We start from the raw sequence: 20,576 nt of genomic DNA on the forward strand, positions 1-20,576 counted from the left end.
CAGGGACTTCCGCAGTCCTTCCGCTTCTTGTCGCAGGACAGCTGATCGATGTCTTTCAGCTTGTAGTTGAGACTCAAGAAACCGAACTGATTCAGACAGTGAGTTTGAATAGCTTGTGCAAGCGGTAGTGGCCAGTAACTCAAACACTAAACCAAGACAGGACTTTGGGGTTGTCTCGCTGTCTTCAAGATAGTCTTCCTTAGCTGTTTTATCAGCTTTGTTGGAGACCAACAAGGATGTGTCACTATCCTGAACCTTATCTGCATTACTTCCTTTACCATTGCTTAATAAGGCACTCTTCCCCAATATTCTGTCAGCATTCTAAAAGAAGAAACAAGCAGACACATAACAAGTTTAGCATGTACTAGTATATGAAACTCATTTCGGTGAACCAGTTCATTAGTAAGGTGGATAGGATTAAACTACCAAGTCTTCTATTGCCAAGTACTAGTACATAATAAAAGCATCAAACAAACATATATCTATGTCCTATGGTCACTGCATTGTCTTGCCAAATCAAAATAGAGACACGGTTCAAATCATATCAGTTCAAGACAAAGCACCAGTGAAAGAATAGAAAGCGTGGGAAACTACACGGCACAACAAGATTTCAGATGGGTACCACAGGTCTACATGTACAACAACACTATTGGCTCTATTGTGATGCTAGTAATGTGCATGATATGAAAGTCAACTGTATACACAATTGAAATTGAAATCAACAGAGCTATTGATAAGAGCAAACATGTTAAAGAAACATGCGTGAACATACCTATTGTGCCATTGGAGTTTTGATTGGATCCTTCAATTTAAAAATAAGTTTGTATGAGTAAATACAATGATACAAGAGCAAAGCAATCATAGTTAAAAAAGGCGCGCCTAAGCGAGCGCTTAAGCGCGCCTAGGCTCTAGGCGTTGGCAAAATGCATTGCGCATAACTACGCATAATCTGTGCATAACTGCGCATAAGCATGCGCTTTGGTCAGTAAAGCGCAAGGCGGTGGCAAAACACACAATTAACGCCTAACGCTTTTTTGAACTATGATAGCAATGGAATCTTAAATTAGAACAGTTGTTCTTCAGGTTTAGGCACTTGTTCTACATGAACAGAGTACAGTAAGACGCAAGAATATAATACTTAAAAATAGAAAATGAGCTCATAGACCTTACCACATTCTTGGTTCGGGACCAGTACAGAACAAGGCGTTCCCAGTCATCGTCCAGTAAATGTGTCTCAGGAGAACGTAAGGGAATTTGATGAGTTTCTTTGCCAGTGAAGTACGTTTTCTTCAGGTAATTCCAATACTGCCACCAAGCATTCTTGAAGATAGCAGAGGTATTAGCACAGGTTACCTCATCCTGAGTTCCCAAATCGGTCCTTCTCTATAGAGAAAAATGGGAAATTTTGCTGTATTATAACCATCATGGAGGTAGGATGTATGGGACGAAGCAAAGTAATTGTCATGAATAACATTACTTACACATAACTCCTGGACAAACACCTGCAACTGGCATTTTCCTTCATCTTCAGTATAATATTTCCAAGATGGGAAGATACGCACATACGATTTAACAACATCAAATGCGATAGATGCTAAACTACGACTAGCTGGTTGTGCTTCCTCCATAGGAATAGGCGTACTAACTGGTGGAGTTGGGGTTCGCCGTGATAGTACTGGCCCTTTGGGCACTGGAGCTGCCTTACTAACTGCTCTTGTTTGGGAGCTCTGTGGTGGAGATGGTGCTGTGTCAACAGGAACTGGGTTACTATCGGCTGGGGTTGGGGTTAGATTGGGTGAAGCTGGTTCTCTGTCCATCGCAGTAGGGGTACAATCTGCGAGAGTTTGGGTTATGTGTGGTAGGGCTGGTTCTTGTGCATGTACAACCGGGGTGCTATCTCCACCAAGAGGTAGCACTGTTTTATTTGAAGACCGTGTTTTTAGTCCGCTAGATACTGGCATCACCCGGTCCAATTCAAATGGCTGATAAACAGGAAACATAGTTGAATGTACAGACATTGTATGAGAGACAGATGCAATAGATAGTGTGGAAAAAAGAGGGCATGAAATAGTTGACATGTATATTGTTTAAGTAAAACGGATAGCATGACATAATTTCACATATATGATGTCTATCTAAACTGGATAGCATAGCATAACATAATTCAAAGATATGATGAATAACTAAAGAGGATCGCATGACATAATTCACCTACATGTTATCTAAGTAATCAGGATTGCATCATTTAATTCACATATGTGATTTATATGCTAAACAGAGGGCATTCGATATGATGTCTGAACTAAGAACATGGTGTTGAATATTGTGTATATGATGTCTAAACTATGCAATGCAAGACACCGTATGCATGATATGAGCAGTATAAACGTGCCAAGTTAGAGCATACACCTCAGTGGGGGAATAGGACTGGTCATCTGTCTCTGAATCCATCTCTGAGGAGCTATCGGGACCCAACAAGAGATCTGCTTCGACAGGTAGCACTGTCTCCTCTGAAGGCCTTGTTTTCACTCCAGATTTTTCCATCTCCCACCCAAATGGCTGATTCACAGGAAGAGTAGTTTAATGTACAAACATTGTCGACAAATGGAAATGTAATGAAGAAAAGGATGGGCAAGATATCATTCAAATATATGATGCCTGGTTAAACAGGATGGCATTGCACATTTCACATATATTATGGCTGGCTAAAAGACATGAGACTGCATAATTCCCATATATGATATAGAAACTAAACAGGTGGCATTACAGAACATGTCTAAACTAAGCAGATGACATATATGATGTCAAAAGTAGGCACTGCAAGGCAACATATGCATGATATGACTAACATCATCATGCCAAGGTAGAGCAAACACCTTGGGGGGGTAAATAGGAGTGGTCAGCGGCGTCTGAATCCGCCTCAGAACAGATATCTTCCTCTGGATTACAATCTGGAGAAGGGTGGGGAGGGTTTGCCATTGAACCCACCATGGAGCGATGTCCGCATGACATTGTATTGCCGCGCAAAACTCGTCTCTTTTTCTCTACATGTTTAGCATGACTGTGTACAATATCTGACATGCATACGAAAAAAATATGGTGATATTATGTAAGGAGAGCATGCAGAAATTTAGAGTGATGGTAACAACCAGTGGATCGACGTTTTTCCGTTGAACCAAAATAGCCCTAATGGATCGACGTGAATGTATAGTAATTAGTGATGCAACAAGTGTACAACCTCTTTGCCGTAGCCGTGTCAACCTCAGCATCATTGGGTTGGTCGCTGAAGCAGTTGAGGCAGAGGTGGCTGTCGGAGGCATGGAGGAAGATCTGAGGAATCTGTAGACGGCGTCCAGGGCACTGCTCTGTTGTGATGGATCGTTCTGTCGTTGGAGCAGCTCCGGTGAGCCGTAAGACGTCAAGGCTGAAGCAGCACAAGACAGACATCGTCAATCTCAAGTGGGATTCTAATAGCATCTCCAATAGATGATGTAAAATGGATGTAAAATTAACATCACCAAAAACCACCTGACTACAACGGATGAGGTAAAAACTGTTGACTCTGAACTTAACTGTCGAAACTGAAATTTACTGTGGAATTAGAATGCTACTGTCGAAACTGAACGCAATGGTAGCAGAGAGGCACTTGACATGTAGTTTAGGGAGGGCCTGCAGTTCATCTTCAACCTGCACCCCCCTGAGCCGCCAGCCACCACCAGCCGAACCGCCGGCCCCGGCGCCGCCTCGCCGCCCCGAAACAACTCGCCACCGCCGCCCCGGCCAGCCCTCTAGGCCCCCGCCCCCACCCTGAACCCTAAGATAGATAGTGGGGTACCTCTCCGGCGAGCCCCCGTCCCCGCTGCGGGTGGTTCTTCCTTAACTCCGGCGAGCCCCCCCAACCCCTGAAAATCGACTGACCCAAAAGTCGATTCAGTCGACTGAAGTGTGGCTTAATCGGAGCAGAGCAGCAGCACGAGCGAGGGGGAGAGCAGCAGCAGCAGCCGGGCGAGCGAGCGATCGAGCGAGAGCCGGAGCAGCAGCAGCAGCGCGAGCGAGAGCCGGAGCAGCAGCAGCAGATACGGCTGGTATGGACGCCGCCGCCGAAGGGGCCTCGCACTGGGGGAGAGCCGCCGTGGAGATGTCGCCCGCGGCGCCGACTTCAAGGTAGCCGCTCCATGGGGGTGCGGGATGGAGCACCGTCGGCGCCAGGAGGTCGAGTTAAGGAGAAGGTGCGATGCGATGAGTGTACAACCTCTTTGGTGGCGCCGAGTAGGCCTCGGCTTCGTCCAAGGAGTCGGTGAGGATGCTGCGGTTCCGGTGGAGCAGGTTAAGGCAGCGCTGTGGGGATGGATCAGCCGCGATAGACGAGGCGATCGTCGGAGCAGCTCCTTGGAGGTGGAGGATGGGGCGGTTGAACCGGCGGGATGGCGAGATGGACGACAGATCCTCATCCGGGGAGGTGGACGAGGGACGTCGAGCTATTGCGGTGGACGACGTCGTCGGGGAAGAGGCTCCGGCTAGGCAGCGGTGACGTGGCGGACGGAGGAGGGTGGGGTTTCGCGGCTGGAGTGGAGAGGTTATGGCGGCCTAGGATTTCTAATGGCGAAAAGGGGGCGATGGGAGGGGGTGAAGCATGACTTAGGGACGCGCTTGTCCAAAATGTAGGGTGTGTTACAAAAGTACCCCCCACCAATTTGAACTAGCGGCCTTTTCAGCTCAGGGTTAGAAGGGGGATTTCGCGTGTCGGGATTTGGCAGCTGGAGGGAGTTTTCGCGCGCATTGTAATTTCGGGATAGCAAGGCGCGGGTTGTGAAGGCGCCAGTTTTGGGAGCACGATATCTGAATTTTCGGGATATAACAAGACGCGGGTTGAATTTTAGGGACAAGCCTAACGTGTAGTAATATTGTACTTGTACGTACCAAATCAATTCGCACTTCCCTCAACCAAAAACAAAACGAAAAAAATAAAACTATTCACACCACACAAAGAGAGAGTCTTGCCCCGTTTTACTATACAAATGCTATTCAAAGCTACTCCCTCCTTCCATCTATATAGGGCCTAATGCGTTTTTCGATCCTAACTTTGACCAAATATTAGAGCAATGATATATGACATGCAACTTACACAAAGCACACCGTTAAATTCGTCTGTAAAAGGTTCTTTCAATGATATAATTTTCACATTGTGCATGTCATGTACTATTAATCTTGTCAATAGTCAAAGGCGGTCTTAAAAATCTCATTACGCCCTATATAGATGGAAGGAGGGAGTATGAATCCATGTTATGTCCGATTAATTTTTTTCGTTTGCTGTATAATGCATGTAACCTACTCATACCAACATTTTAGTGCATTCCAAATGTCTATACTACCGCTGCAATTCGAACTAAATTTGAATTCGTTTCTCTATTTCAATAAGAATCTACAATCATGATTGTTGCCAACTTCAACCATCATAGTTTCCTTGCTATCCGCCAGATATAAATCGGACGGCCTATAATGCAGGATGCAGGCACACCATCATCAACAACTCCGTTTTTTATAAGAGTAGAGATAAAATATATTAAATGTAGTATAACATGTTCATAACCACACCATGTGTATCACCGTTATATATATTCACACTTGCGTCGGTTTGAAACACTATGATAAATTCTTCATATATGCGAATTCGCTTTTTATAATGAAGTATATATGATCTGTATTCGTCTTTTACACCCACACAACCCTCTTATCGTTGTAGCTAGCGCTAACTTTCTCTTGTGCATGCACGCGCCCGCATCCCTCTCACCCTCCCTCAGCATTCTCTAGCTCCATCGCGCAAATTCATCTTTTCACTTTAGGTCGTTCACCCATGGTGTGTGTAGGCCCCCAGCTCCTTCTTTACGGCACACATCGATCGATATGCCTCTCTAGCCAGGTGTGCCTAGCACAAACACAAGCTTCCCCTCTTCTCTTGTCACCGTCCATGCCTCACTCCCACCACTCTTTTCATCGTTCTCGTACTCGCACACTCCTCCCCCCTCGATATAGTATGCCTCTCGTATCACCTCCTACATGCATCCCTCTCTCTCTATCCTTCTCCTCATGCCTCATTTGCTTCTAACACACACATGCATGTATACCGATCGATCTCCCAACATATACCTAGATCGACTTTAACTAACCCCCCATCGATCGACGTACCTCACAAGTTATGTCTCTCCTTTCTCTAACAAAGGGCGATTGATCTTCCTATGTAGTTACATATGCTTACCACAGCCACATCATCCCCCCTCATCATTCGTGCATGCCTCCTGACCCGTCTCTCACAGGCACGTGCACAGACAACAAGCAGCCATCTCCTCTCTTATTGATATTGCGGGCATGCCCTCCGTTTGTCTAGAAAGCCTATCCCACCATTTGTTAGAAGCAACTCCACTACCACCCCTCCAACACTCTAGCTCTGTCTCTCTCCCAACCTTATTCCTCTCCTGCACATATGCATGGATGCCGATCGATCTCCTTTAATACATGAGGCAGATCGATCTCCTTAATACATGAGGTAGGCCTCTCTCCTCCTCCACACATATACCAGCCATTGTACCTCTATAGTTAATTGGGCCTCCCTCTTCCCCCACCACACACCGATAGTCGAGCGCTGCAGGTAGGTATCCATGCCACAGAGACAAACTGCACATGTCCCATCTCACGTTCCAGTAGGCCAGCCACTATATCTTTGACGTGGGCACACACAAATTCGATGGCACTCTTCATCGATCGCGCGCGCACACACACACACACATCATCCCTCTCTTCGATTCTATGGACACCTCAAGCCGATGATACCTCCACTCTCTTCTCGTGGATCGCCCCCTCTATATATATGTTATATCCAGGACTCTATTTCACACACATTGCATATGTTACATTTTTTGATTGACCCCCCCCAAAACTCTCAAGAACCCACACACTATATCTCTCTAGGTTTGTATCTCTCTCACACAACCCCACGTAGGTGGTGTACGTATACAAGAAGAGAATAGGTGCACCGTGCACGTACTCACGCTTCATGCCCAGCCACACCTGCGCGGGTACACGGTGGAGCTCATTTCTTTACGAAATGGCAGCCCACGTGCTAATTTGAACGCCTGTAGCGGTTGTTTACCTAGGGAGGTCATGTACCACGCGTGCACGAAACAAAGTTCGACTTGACGCGTTGCCGCGTTATTTTTAAATAAAGTTATAGCGCTCAATGGCACGTACACAGAATATAAAACGATTTTTATGGAGAGAAAGGTAGTCCGCTCACTATATACAATGGAGCATGCCTACCTGGTTTGTCGCTCTTCAGAGTATCTCACACAAGGCTGCGGTGGCCTCTCTCTCTCACCGTTGGTCACTGATCCGGCCGCATCCCGTCCGCCGGGGGAAAGGGAGTGCGGTGGCCTCTCTCTCTCTCACCATTGGTCACTGATCCGGCCGCATCCCGTCCGCCGGGGGAAAGGGAGGAAGTGCACCGTTTCTCCGTTTGACGGCGCCGAGGCAGCACGTCCCGATGTGCGGTACACGCCGTTCTCTCTGACCAAGCTCCGGCGCGGCAGGGCCTACGCCACCTGCTCGCAGATTCCGCCCGCCGCCGCTCACCTAGTTACATCCCGACGACCTCCAGGTATCCCCTCCGGCCTTGCTCCACTGCCCATCTTCCCACGTCGCTGCATGTGGATCTTCCATAGTTCTTTGCCCAAAACGTAGTGCGGCGTACTTTCCATATTGCATTCTCGTCCTCACACCGTTTTAGACAAACACAACCGTGTTGTTATCTTCCCTTAGGACAAGGAATATGCTTCTTTTTTGTCGTGGCATGTGTCATCAACTGTTATTGGCCAGTAATTGTTTCCTTTCTACTCGTTGCTATTGCGACCTTTTGGTGAACTACACAAATCACTTTTTTCTTAAGAGTGTTTTGTGCAGTTGTACTAAAATGTCACATGGGCAACGTCTCTACATTTCAGTGCGACTGCACAAAGGGAGATTGGCTTTGCTCTATCCTCCTCATCCAACTCCGAGCCTAATCTTCTCCAACTAGTTAGTCTTAAGAGAGACTGCAAAGGTGACCGGCTTCTATTTGTGTGTTTATTGTTTCATCAGCAGTCCTCTATTATCGTAATCACACTTAATATCTTTGGAACAGGGACGCTCAGCTCTATTTTAGTGGAACTGCACAAAATGATCGGAATGTTGCATGCTCCAGACAGCTACTTTTTTTTCCCAACATGCCTTGTTGATTTAGACAGAGCTGGGGGACGTTGCTGCCAATGAAAGCATGGATCAATTTTAATTTAACACCTTCTCACAACTCTGTCTTCAGTTGTGATGTAATTTTTAGCTCTGATCTGCTAATAATTGACATGCATTAGCAAGGAAGTTAGTTTTTTATTGTTTCCGAAAGAGCATCGATGGCAAGACACGCGAAACAGAAGCTGAAAGCTCACACCATTGTACAATTTCATGTCACTGGAAAATTATTTGTATAGTACGTCAATTATGTAAACAAATGATGGAAGCTTGATAGCATTGCCAGAAGCCTCTTCATCATCCGGGTCCATGTGCCATGCACAAAATTATACTCCTTCATTCCTAAATATTTGTCTTTTTACAAATATCAAACGGGCATATTTTAGAGTGTAGATTCACTCAGTTTGCTTCGTATGTGTACTCCCTCCGTTCTTAAATATTCTATTCGTCTTTCTAGAGATTTCAACAAGTGACTACATACGGAGCAAAATGAGTGAATCTACTCTAAAATATGTCTATATACATCCGTATGTGCCAGTCCATTTGAAATCTCTAAAAAGACAAATATTTGAGTAGTCACTCGTTGAAATCTCTAGAAAGACAAATACTCCGGAGTATATTTAAGAACCGAGGGGGTAGTGCACAACCGCATGGGAGACTCAGCCCGGTCGTTGCGCCGCATTAATAGTGAGTAATGAGCAGTCAAATCATAAGCCCCACCTTTCCCACTGTAAGTTTCTCTGAATAAGCAACCATCAATACGCTCTTCTTTGAATCCGCTCATACTACTCCATCCGTCACTGTTTATACAGCGCGCTTCAGAAAAAAGAAAAAAAAATCTGTGGGACCAAGGCGACTAGCGATCGGCCTGAAAAATAGCATTGGTAGTTATAGCAGACGTCTATTACTAGAGGGAATAATGCGTACACACATGCATGCAGTGCTTCCACCCCGGGTACACACATGCATGCACTTACTCCACTCCGTAGTAGTACAGTACATGGAGAGAAAATTGTGGACTTGATTGCGGTTACCATGCCCTAATTAATTGAGCATTAAACCAAACGCGTCTAAAGTCTCTCTGGTGGTGGAAATGCATTGGGAGAAATGCATCATAATGAAGCGCGCCCTATAAACTGTGACGGAGGGAGGAGTAGTATGAAGGTGCAAAAGCAAGTACGCGTATGGCCAGTCGGTCAACGCACCTCCTCTTGGCATATCACTGACATGTGGGGCAGGAGTGTGAGCAAACCGATCTCAATTGATGGCAAAGAGCCAACCTGCCGTTCCTTGAGAGAGACGAGGAGCGAGAACACACAGACGGGCTCGCACGGAGGCCAAGATATATTCAAGCATGGTTGGTTGATCGATGTCATTCATTACATGTTGGGCTGCCGTTTTCCGCCCTTCTCCGGAATAAAGGTGTACTTTATCAGAGATAAAACAAATAAGAGTACAGACGCTCCACCATGCGGTTCTAGTAGTAGTACTACTCGTACTACTGCGCTTGGCTCTTCGCCTCTTCGTGAAGTCGAACAATGATGGTGCTCTGCATGTTGGGTACTACAGTGTATGCCTCTGACAATCTGACACCGAATGGACTGATGCATGTCCACCGAGGGTAGGTTGCATTAGTCAAAAGGCGTAAGCGAGCTTCACCTTGTCCTGCAAGCTTCTCCTCGTTCTGCGAGTTGACAGGACACACCAAAAAGTAGTGCTAGTCCATACTCCCTCCTTTCCGGTTAATATGGCTTAATCTTTTTTGCGGGTAAATGAGAGAGCTTTATTCATATATAAGCATTCTTAGGATGATCAGCCAAGACACTGGTCACTAGGAAGCGAGGTACCCCGCAAAAAAAGAAGTAGGAGGCGAGGTGTTTCATCAAGCCAGCTCTCGGCCACATTCAAAGTGCAGCAAGCACGGTTCGCACGAAGATGCGCCGCAAGGTTTGCTGGCCTGTTTACATGCTGAATAACAAAAAAATAGGAAATATTACCGAGCGCTACTATTTGTAATAGGATATGAGCCGGAATTAAGCGAGAATTGTGGCGAGTGTTCCATGCAATCAACTTCCATTATCACATGCGAGAACCCTCGAAGAGAACCAAATGTGTTGAAGATTGCTTTATCACATTTTAAAATTATAATAAGAGTGCAGACGCTCCTCCATCCGGTTCCTAGTACTAGTATAGTACGTACCTTTATAGACTATAGTAGTAGTACTAGTAAACTTTGTGCTTGGCTGTTCGCCTATTCCGGAAGTCGAACAATAATAGCACTATTAGTATAGTGTATGCTTCTGGCAATGTGACACCGAATTAACTGTTGCACGTCCACCGCCTGAGCGAGGGAGAGCTTGCATTAGTCAAAAGTTTCTCCTTGTCCTGCGAGCCACCGCGCGCAAGCTTCTCCCGTCCTGCAACCTTCTCCTCGTTCGGCAAGTTGACGGGACACAGCAAAGTAATGCTAGTCCATACTGCCTCCTCTCCGGTTAATATGGCTTAATTTCAAACGAGATAAATACACTGTCTGTCACTGTATATTTGTAAAAATACGGTCAGTGGACTTCATAATACGCTCATTGCGCTCAATATATATATTTTCCGGTGTTTATACAGTCACTAGCTCACCCTGACTGAGTATGTGTGTGCATGCACGTGTAGGTTGAGCACTTGAGCGTGACCGTGTGTGTTCCGTCGTGTGCTCGGACATGCATGCATTAGGGCGTCGCGCGCGTTTTTGCGTCCATGTGTGCGTGTGACTGTTGCATACACGTAGGGGGAGTACGTGTAGGGGCCACTAAGGAGCAGTCAAATCACACAGTAAGCTAGTCGGAAGAAGCAACCATCATTTCACTCTTGAATGGCACGTACGCAATATAAAATGGTTGATATGGAGAGAAAAAGAAAACCACTATATATACACTAGCAGGAGCCTAAGCTACAAGCCTGCTTGCTTAGGTTGCTCTCTTCACAAGAATAGAACGACGGGCCTGATCCCGCAGCTGGGGGAAGGGAACAATGTTCTGCGTAGACGCGGTCGACATCGGTGAGGGAGAAAACCCACAGTTGGTGCGTCCCAATCGGGGGTCACCGCAGTATGGGCCGATGCCGCGTCCCAACCGCCCTTCTAGCTACAGCCCGACGTCCCAGGTAGTCCATCTTCCTTTTGGAGCCGGCTTGCTCCACTGCCATAGCTCCATCTCCATGTCGATCTTTCTCTACTTCTACCGGCTTATACTTGTGATGAGTTTATGTCTCATGAACTAGTGCCAGTACTATTATTCTAATCACACTTCTTCAATATCTTTGCCATCAGGGATGCTCAGGTCGATTTTAGTGGAACTGCACAAAAGCATCGTATGATCCAGGGTGCCAGCCGTCTTTCCTTCGACAGGTTCTACCTGGCCAGGAAATTAAATCATGTTTAGGGTTTAGGGTTTAAGTCGTAGTGACCCCATCAGTAGTTTTTCTTTCGTACACGCTCTCACAACTTTTTTCTTTAGTTGTGAAGTAAATATTGGCTATGATCTGTGAATCATTAAGATGCATCAGCATGCGTGTTAGTTTTCCTTTGTATTTGATGGAATGTTGTAACGGGGCAATCTTGGAATAGGAATGAAAATGGAGTGGAAAATTTCCGTTTTTCCGGAGAAAAAATGGAAACGGAGAGAAATCAACGTTTCGTTTCGTTGGATCGCGCCATCGAGCAAAACGAACGTTTAAATCACGTCTGTCGTGTTCGTGTCTCACCCTCCTCCACGGCTCGACCCCACACGGTCGCTCGGCATGCCACTCACCGTAAACCGAGTATACGATAACTTTCTCGCCTGCTTGTCGATGGATCACGCCATGGAGTACTAGCACTACTAGAAGAGATTGCCGAGTTGGGGGAGGACAGCTAGCTGTAGCACGGACTCCCAAGAACTTTTTACATGCATGTTGTAGCCGGCTATTGCGACCTTTGAACGCGGAGCAGCCGCGTGCACCCGGAAGCGGCGCGGGCGACGCTCTCTCGGCCGGCGCGCCGCTTCAATGCTGGCGCCAGTGAGAGGTCGCGTCCGCTCTGGCCGGGCATGAATGCGGCACTGACCGTTTCGGGCGGGAAGCACGCGCGGGTGATGAAGAGGGTTCGGGTTGGTCAGGACCGGCCGTGGCAGCGGTCCAGATGTGCGCAAACAAGAGATGTTGTACGTTAATATTGCTGCGTATATAATTAACAACGTAAATAATGTGCCAGTTGGACAAATATGATTGGAGATGGAGATGGAAATGGAATTTTACGTAAACACGGATATGCATGTCTATGTCTATGTGTGTGTGCGCGACGACTCTCGCGACCTGGAAGCGGGGGCGTGTTTTTGATTGAGTTTTCTTTCTTGGTACGCTAGAAAATCAGTTTGTCTAATTCACATCTAGATGTTATTTAAGGATATCACATCTAAGCTCCCACAAGTATATAATGTAGCAACAAGAAACAAAAAAACTAGGAAAAAAATAGACCACAAACAGAGTGGACATCAACTTAGATGTGACATAACTAGGTCACATCTAGATGTGTCCTAGAGAGACCCTTAAAAAATTGTCCGCCAGTTTTCATTTCTTTTTTCCGGGAACGCGCGTATTCTATTTAAAACCACTGCTATGGAGAGATTTTTTTACTCCATTATAGCCTCTTGTTTGATAGATAATTATGATGCTTCTGTTTGTTGGTGTACTTTTCATTAATTCTTATTGACAATTGAGATGTCGTTGCTAACCCTTTTTTTTTAATATTTTTGGAAACAGTGATGCGTGTCTCCATACCCGGGCATGTCTTCCTCAATTTTAGTGGAACTGCACAAAATTGGATGGCCATTGTTGTTCCGCCTCACTGTCCTCTGCCACGTGGTTCTTCCTTCCTCGAGCTTGATTACTGAGAAGAAACAGACCACAGTGAGGATTTGTCGAACTTCATAGGTGCCTCACCCAAACTTGATGCCAAATGGATGATGCATCACCACGATGACCTATCGATGCTCATGGTTGCGCCTCATGGTTGCGTCGGCTGGTGAAGCTGATCGATTTTCAATGAAAAACAAGATGTCTTCCATCAGTGCTCTTTCCTTGTTACACACAAATATGATATCCTTCGTCAGTTCACCTTGGTTGCGTTGGAGACGCAGTCGTCTTTCACGTTGGTGCAATTTTATCACACAATTGGCTATGAACCAAATGTTTCCTCGAAGAAGGATCGACGTTGGTACTAAGAGCATAAGTTTTGTATTGATTTCTAAGCCTTCTCACAACTTTGTCTCCAGCTCCCCTGTAATTTTATTTGTCCAGCTATTAACTTTGATTTAAAAAATGGTGTGGACTAAAAACCCGGATGGACGTAGTAGCCCTCCATTTTTATTTACTCCGCATATTAGATTTGACTGAAGTCAAACTTTGTAATACTCTCAAACCTTTTCGATAATTGAAATTAAAATTCTTTATTTGTACACACTCTCACACGTTTCCGATAATTTGGCGCATGTGTGGTTGTTCACTTAAGGGAGGGTAGTGTACCACACTGAAGGACAGGAAGTGCGACCAGGACGCGTGGGCGTGGATCGTTAGTTCATCGGAAGTAGTACTAGTTTTCTTCACTGTACATTAAATAAAGAGTTTCGTTTCGTACTTACACAATTTAAAATGATTGTTATGGAGAGAATAAGAAAACCACTCCACTATATATTAGTCGTATACACGAGAGTACTATATGGACGCAGCTTCATTGACTTAGTGCACCTGCCTTTGGATTTATGACAGGTGGGCCCAAAATGTGGCTGGCTCACCTGTCATACAGCCAAAAGCAGGTGCAGTGAAGGCACCGGAGCTCAGTCCGTACTACAGTAGTATATATATAAGCGGGAGCCTCAGCGCTTGTTCGCTAGGGTTTGCACTCTCCACACGCTCGCTGCACTACATATATGTTACACGCTGGAGGCCCAGCGTTCATTTGCTAGGGTTTGCTATATTCACAGTCTCTTACCCTCTCTTCACCAGATCTAAACAAGATTACGTTGGCCTCTTGTCTCTCTCTCCCCCCTCACAGCTGGTGAAGGAGGCGTCCGTATCCCGTCGCACCGGGAAGGGGAGAAGGTGCAGTGTTCACTCTATCGCCTTAGGCGAGGGAGGCATTCCATTGCCGGCTGCGCTGTTCTCTTTCACCCAGCGCCTGTGCGGGAGGGCCACCGACCCCTTCTTCCTCGCTACCGTACGTAGTGTGGGCAGATCCGGCCTCTCGCTGCATGCCTTGCCACATCCCAACGACCCTAAGGTATACGTTTCTTTGAAACCGTCGTTGCTCTAGCTGCATGTGGATCTTTTTCGATCTGTAGTCGAATCTAGGTCTTGGTTCAAAGAGGAAAGAAGGGTGCAGTGGGCTGGAGCAAGAATCTAGGATGTGGGTCAATGAGGAAAGGAGGGGCGGAAAGTAGTATAGACTGGCTATCCAGCCGCTTTGTAGGTCGAAAAGGGAAAAAGGGGGTAACCCAGTACACACATCTGTAAGGAACCGATCTCTTTGTTGAAAAGGGAAAGAAACTGGGGGGTCGGGTAGTTTGTGCAGGACTAGATTTGCTGCCCTCACATAGGAAGAAGGTTCAAAGAGAACAAATATGGGACCAGCGCATATATGCTGCTTGGCTACATACTCTGCATCACCCATTTATACGTGTGGACGCACATGGTGCTGGCATGTCCCATACAGCTATTTTGCTGTTGTTAATCTAAGAATGCCACCGGAAAATTGAAGCAATGCCACTATTAAAAGTAAATTACATTTTTTAACAAATGTTGTTTCAAGAGAATGTCTCTGTTAATATGAATCAATGCAACCGTTTTAGAAATGCTACTGTCCTACTTTGTTTTCCATGCAAGATAAGTTAGATGCTTCTTTCTGTCACCGTTTGTTTCATCCTCCTTTATCGGCAAGTAATTGTTTCCTTTTTTGCCTCTGTTAAAACAGGGCTATCGATTCAACTTGTTGCTATTGCGACATTTTGCTTCGCTACTCGAAACACTTATGTTTTAAGAGTGTTTTGTGCAATTCAACTTGAATGTCACACCGGTGACTTTGCTTAATTTTGGTGGAACTGCACAAAAGGAGATTGAGATTTGTTTCCAGTCTTCGTGGCGAGTTGTTTCAAATCTTGGTCTCAACCACATGATGTGCAGTGTGCTTAGAGATGTTGTGCTACTTGTTTTGGTACTGTTTTAAATAAATGTTGAATTGAAGCTATTGTATTGCTGTCTTTTCCCATTAAGTAGTGAACAAAAATGGGACCAACCCAGACATGATGCTTGTTGCTTTGTTACAACAAATTCGGCATCACCCCCTTTATAAGCCAGTAATTGATGCCACTCTCAGAATTAACTACTGAATCTTATTTCAAAACTGCAACACTTGTTAGGGATTGGCGGGATTACCATTTTTGTGGCCGCATGTTTCATCCTCCTTTATTAGCCAGTAATTGATTCCTTTTTGCCTCTGTTTAAACAGGGATATCTATTCAACTTGTTGCTATTGCGACATTTTGCTTCGCTACGCGAAACACTTTGCTTGATTTCAGTGCAACCGCACAAAACGAGATTGGATTTCCTATTCGTGTTGGCAGATTCGTATTTTATCTTGTCCGTCTCATGAAAGGTCAGTACAGGCCTTCATCCACATGATTGTGCAGTGTGCTTTGAGATGTTGTGCTATTTGTATTGGTACTATTTTAAATAAATGTTGAATTGAAGCTATTGCATTGCTGTCTTTTCCCATTAAGTAGTGAACAAAAATGGGACCAACCCAGACATGATGCTTGTTGCTTTGTTACAACAAACTCTGCATCACCCCCTTTATAAGTAGATGGAAGCACATACTGTTGTTGCGCCCACTCTCCCCTGGAACTGTTTATGCTTTTCATTAATCTAATGCCGCCGGTAAATTAAGCAATGCCACTCTCAGAATTAATTAACTACTGAATCTTAGTTCAAAACTGCAACACTTGTTAGGAATGGTACTATCCTGCTTTGTAGTTCTTTCTACATGTTTAACCAAGGTATTGTTAAGATAATGAATCAGTTGCATTGTTTTAGGAATGGTACTTTTCTGCTTTGTCGTTCTTTATACATGTTGAAACAAGGCATTGTTAAGATAATGTCTCAGTCAATATGAATGAATCACACTAATGGAGAATTGCTACTCTCCTGCTTTGTTTCCCATTAAGATAAAGTAGATCAGTAGATGCTTTTCTTCTGGGAGTACAAGTCATCAACCGTTATTTCTCAGTAATTGTTTCCCTTATACCTATTGTTGCTTGCAGGGATACCAAAATTAAAGCTCGGTTTTATTCTGACTTCGATTTTAGTTGAACTGCACAAAAGGAGCCAATGTGTCCAAGGCAAACTGCTGCATTACTGGGTCCAGTTGGTTGTTCCACTTTGCTGAAAGAAGCAGTCACTGTTTGCGCTACATTACAGAAGGAATGACCGAGAAGCTTTACAGAGTATTATTAGACACCGGTGACATGACTAGTCTGCAGAGACCATTGGCAATTTAACAACACATGGAGTGCCCTGGGCAAAAAGTGCCCAAACAAGTACAATAAGCTACGACAGGACTCCACAATCATAGGCATTACATATTTTGAATGGGAAAAGCTTATCAAAGTTTAATCATTGATGTTAGCAAGAAGACGTCAGTTTAATATATTGGAATTGGAAAACCTTGTCAAAATTTGCTCATTGACGTTAGCCAGAAGACATGCATTTGATATTTTTGAGTGGGACGCCCTTGCTGTGAGCAGCGTCGAGTGTTTTTTCCTATTCCTGTGTTTAGTTTAGAAGTAATAGTTACTCTGCTGAGATATTCCTGTGTTAAGAGTTTGTTCTGAATATTGTCTATGTAATGCCAGGCCTTGTGTTTGATTGCAAAGTTGAGCTTGGAATGTTGTGGCATGCGGCATCACGAGCTGTTCACCGTGCCTCCTGAGAATAATGCTTCGTATTGTTTTGCGTGTCGATCTAATGCCAGTGATTTGCTTGTTAAGAAGATCATCCTCTTCTGTTGTTTCCGTGCTTAAGAAGTTCATCGTCTGATGTTTCATTCATAGCCTATACGACAAGTCGGGTAGGTTAGACGTGAAACCATATGATCTTCCAACCAACTCATGATATTAGGCCGTGATTGGATCGTCGTTTTCCAACCAAAACCGCTTGTAAAACTGACGCTTGTAAATTAAAGTAGATGGTCTCGGGCGAAGGCGCTTGGTTGGTCGATTTAGACTAGTAAAATATCGGAAGTACTTCACACACGATAAAAACGCTGAACGACACTCGGACGATTGCTAATCCAGCCGTTAGCTGCTGTTTCAGCCTTGCCCATGGATGGCATGATACGCACGTCGTGCATATATCATTTGGTAATGTCGTCCATATAGCAGTGCTCGTAAAATATACTCTGGTCTCTCAAATTACACGCGTAACCCGCCGGTTTTACTTACAGACCTCGGGCCCTCGGTTTCATTACGCCTGTATTTTACGTGTTGTTTTCGATGACGAGTAAATTACACTTGTATGTTAATACAGGTTTGAAATAAACCAGAGCTCCCAAGCGTGGCCTTACTGTTTCATGCCGTCTCAGTTTCTCGAAGGTGCTCATAGGTGTCCGATGATCCTGGCTTCCTGAATGAGCAGCGGGCGCTGTATCAGACCATCCGTAGGGCCCGCAAGGCCCTCTTCGTTGTCCTTCGAGTTGTTGCGCTCGCCATGGCGCCGAGCATTGTTAACATCGTCAACGAACATGAGGATTCAGGAGATGACTTTATTTTGACTGGATGACACTAGGGACCCACTAGGGCCATAGCCGTACGCACGCAAGTGCCTCCTTATTATGTACAACTATATTTTTTTTGCTTTCTCCTGGTTTCCTGACATCACGGTCCCACACCATTGTCAACCTATGTAGTCAATATAAACGAGAGAATTGCACAAGGTGCGGCCGACAGCTGGGACCAAGCAGCTCGAGCAGTATTTGTGTTTTTGAGGCGTGAGCACTGCAGAGTTTTTCTTGGCGATGATTTCGTTGTTGTTCAGAGGAGAGCAGGGTATTAACTGGGCGGGCTGTGGCCCGTCTAGCCCAGGCCACATATCCAGCCCAGATACTAATTTTTTCAAGATGAAAATGGCTAGCCCAGCTATACGTCTTTTTGAGGAATACCCAGGCAAGGTCAACTTGTTATTCTCCGCCCCGCTGGGCTGCAAATCTTTCCTAGGAGGGATGCATTAGGCTTAACAGGAAAATGGGCTTTAAAAAAATAATAAATGGGATGTAATTATAAAAACTAGGCAGTAACTATAAAAAAATCCACCAAACACGAAATTAGTTTATAAAATATTATTTATGGATTTTAAAAATCTTAAATTTTCATTGTTGCACGCGCAATGTTTCGTTGGATTTTTACGTAATACAAAGTTATATTTAATCTAACTAGAAATTTCGGGATAAAAATATTTCGGATCCCATCAAAATGTGGGAAATTTTATTGAATTCTGTCTTCAACGGTTGGTTGAAATTATGAATCGTTGTCCTAGCTAGAAAATGGGCTGTACTTTTAACAAACTGTAAATGGGCTGTTGTAAATTCCATTAGAATTCAAAAATGGGCTGTACATTCTTACAAAACGCAAATGGGCTATAAGTTCTCTGCCACACACTTGTGGGCCTACTAAGTGACGCGTCCCCTAAAAAAATAAGTTGACGCGTATGCAAGGCTTTGTCAACTTATTATAGTCAACACATGGTTCTAGCAGCAATGGCCGTTGGATGTCTATCCAACGGATGTCGTGCTTCTTCTTCAATCTCGGATATTCTTAGCTTCGGCCGCCCAAAAAATGAGTCCTCCCCCTGACATCTGGGGCGCACCGTTTTGGAGGCTGACCTGTGGGCCTACTAAGTTGGAGCGTACCAAGGGCTTTGTCAACTTAGTCAATATAAACGATTCTAGCTTCAGTGACCATACGATGTCCATCCAACGGCCGTAGTGCTTCTTCAACCTCTGGTCTTCTTGGTCCAGCCGCCCAAAGCAGCGTCGGTCGTGCCGCCTGCTCCTGCCTCCCATGGCTGGCTGTGCTGCCGCGGAGGCCTCACCGCCCCCATACTACTCCCACCGCTGGCCAGGCCATCCCTCCACTCACCCACACCCCCTGTTATTCTGCGGCAACGGCAGCCTCACACCGCAGCCGAACCAGTGAACCCTCGTACTCCTCTCCGCGCGGGCTTCCACTGCTGCATCTTCCCCGGCTCCACGTTGTCCCCTTCCTAGGCCTCGCCGTCGTCCACCGCCCTGGTGCTCTCGGCGCGGCGTGGTCAACGTGGTCAACGACCGACTTCCATCGGAAGAGTACTGTACGTGGAGAGGCTGACAGTTGGGTCCACGGCGGCCGCAAGGAAGTGCCTCCTTATTACGCGCAAAATAATTATTCCTCCACCTGACAGCGGGGACCCACCGGACGGGCCACCTTATTTCGCAAAAAAACGTTTCCCCCCTGACTGCTAGGACCCACCGGACAGGCCACCGTATTTCGCGAAAAAAACGTTCCCCCCGCTGTCAGCTCAGACCCACCGGAAGTGCCTCCTTATTACGCACAAAAAAATGAATACTCCCCCTGCTAGCTGGGACCCACCTTGGTGGGAGGCTGACTTGTGGGCCTACTAAGTTGACGGGGACGGAGGGCTTTGTCAACTTAGTCAATATGAACGATTCTAGCTCCGACCGTACGATGTCCATCCAACGGCCGTAGTGCTTCTTCAACCTCTGGTCTTCTTGCTCCAGCCGCCCAAAGCAGCGCCGGTCGTGCCGCCTGCTCCTGCCTCCCGTGGCCGGCTGTGCTGCCGCGGAGGCCTCACCGCCCCTACTATTCCCACTGCTGGTCAGGCCCTGCGACGACGGCGGCCTCACACCGAAGCCGAACGAGTGAACCCTCATACTCCTCTCCACGTGGGCATCCACTGCCGTGTCTTCACCGGCTCCGCGTCGTCCCCTTCCTAGGCCTCGCCGTCGTCCACCGCCCTGGTGCTCTCGGCACGGCGTGGTCAACGTGGTCAAGGAACGACTTCCATCGAACGTGGACTGTACGTGGAGAGGCTGACAGCTGGGTCCACGGCGGCAGCAAGGAAGTGCCTTCTTATTACGCGGAAAATAATGATTCCTCCACCTGACAGCAGGGACCCACCGGACGGGCCACCGTATTTCGTGAAAAAAACATTTCCCCCCTGACTGCTGG

This window comes from Triticum aestivum, chromosome 1D (genome assembly GCF_018294505.1).
Source record: "Triticum aestivum cultivar Chinese Spring chromosome 1D, IWGSC CS RefSeq v2.1, whole genome shotgun sequence".
In the NCBI taxonomy this organism is placed as follows: Eukaryota; Viridiplantae; Streptophyta; class Magnoliopsida; order Poales; family Poaceae; genus Triticum; species Triticum aestivum.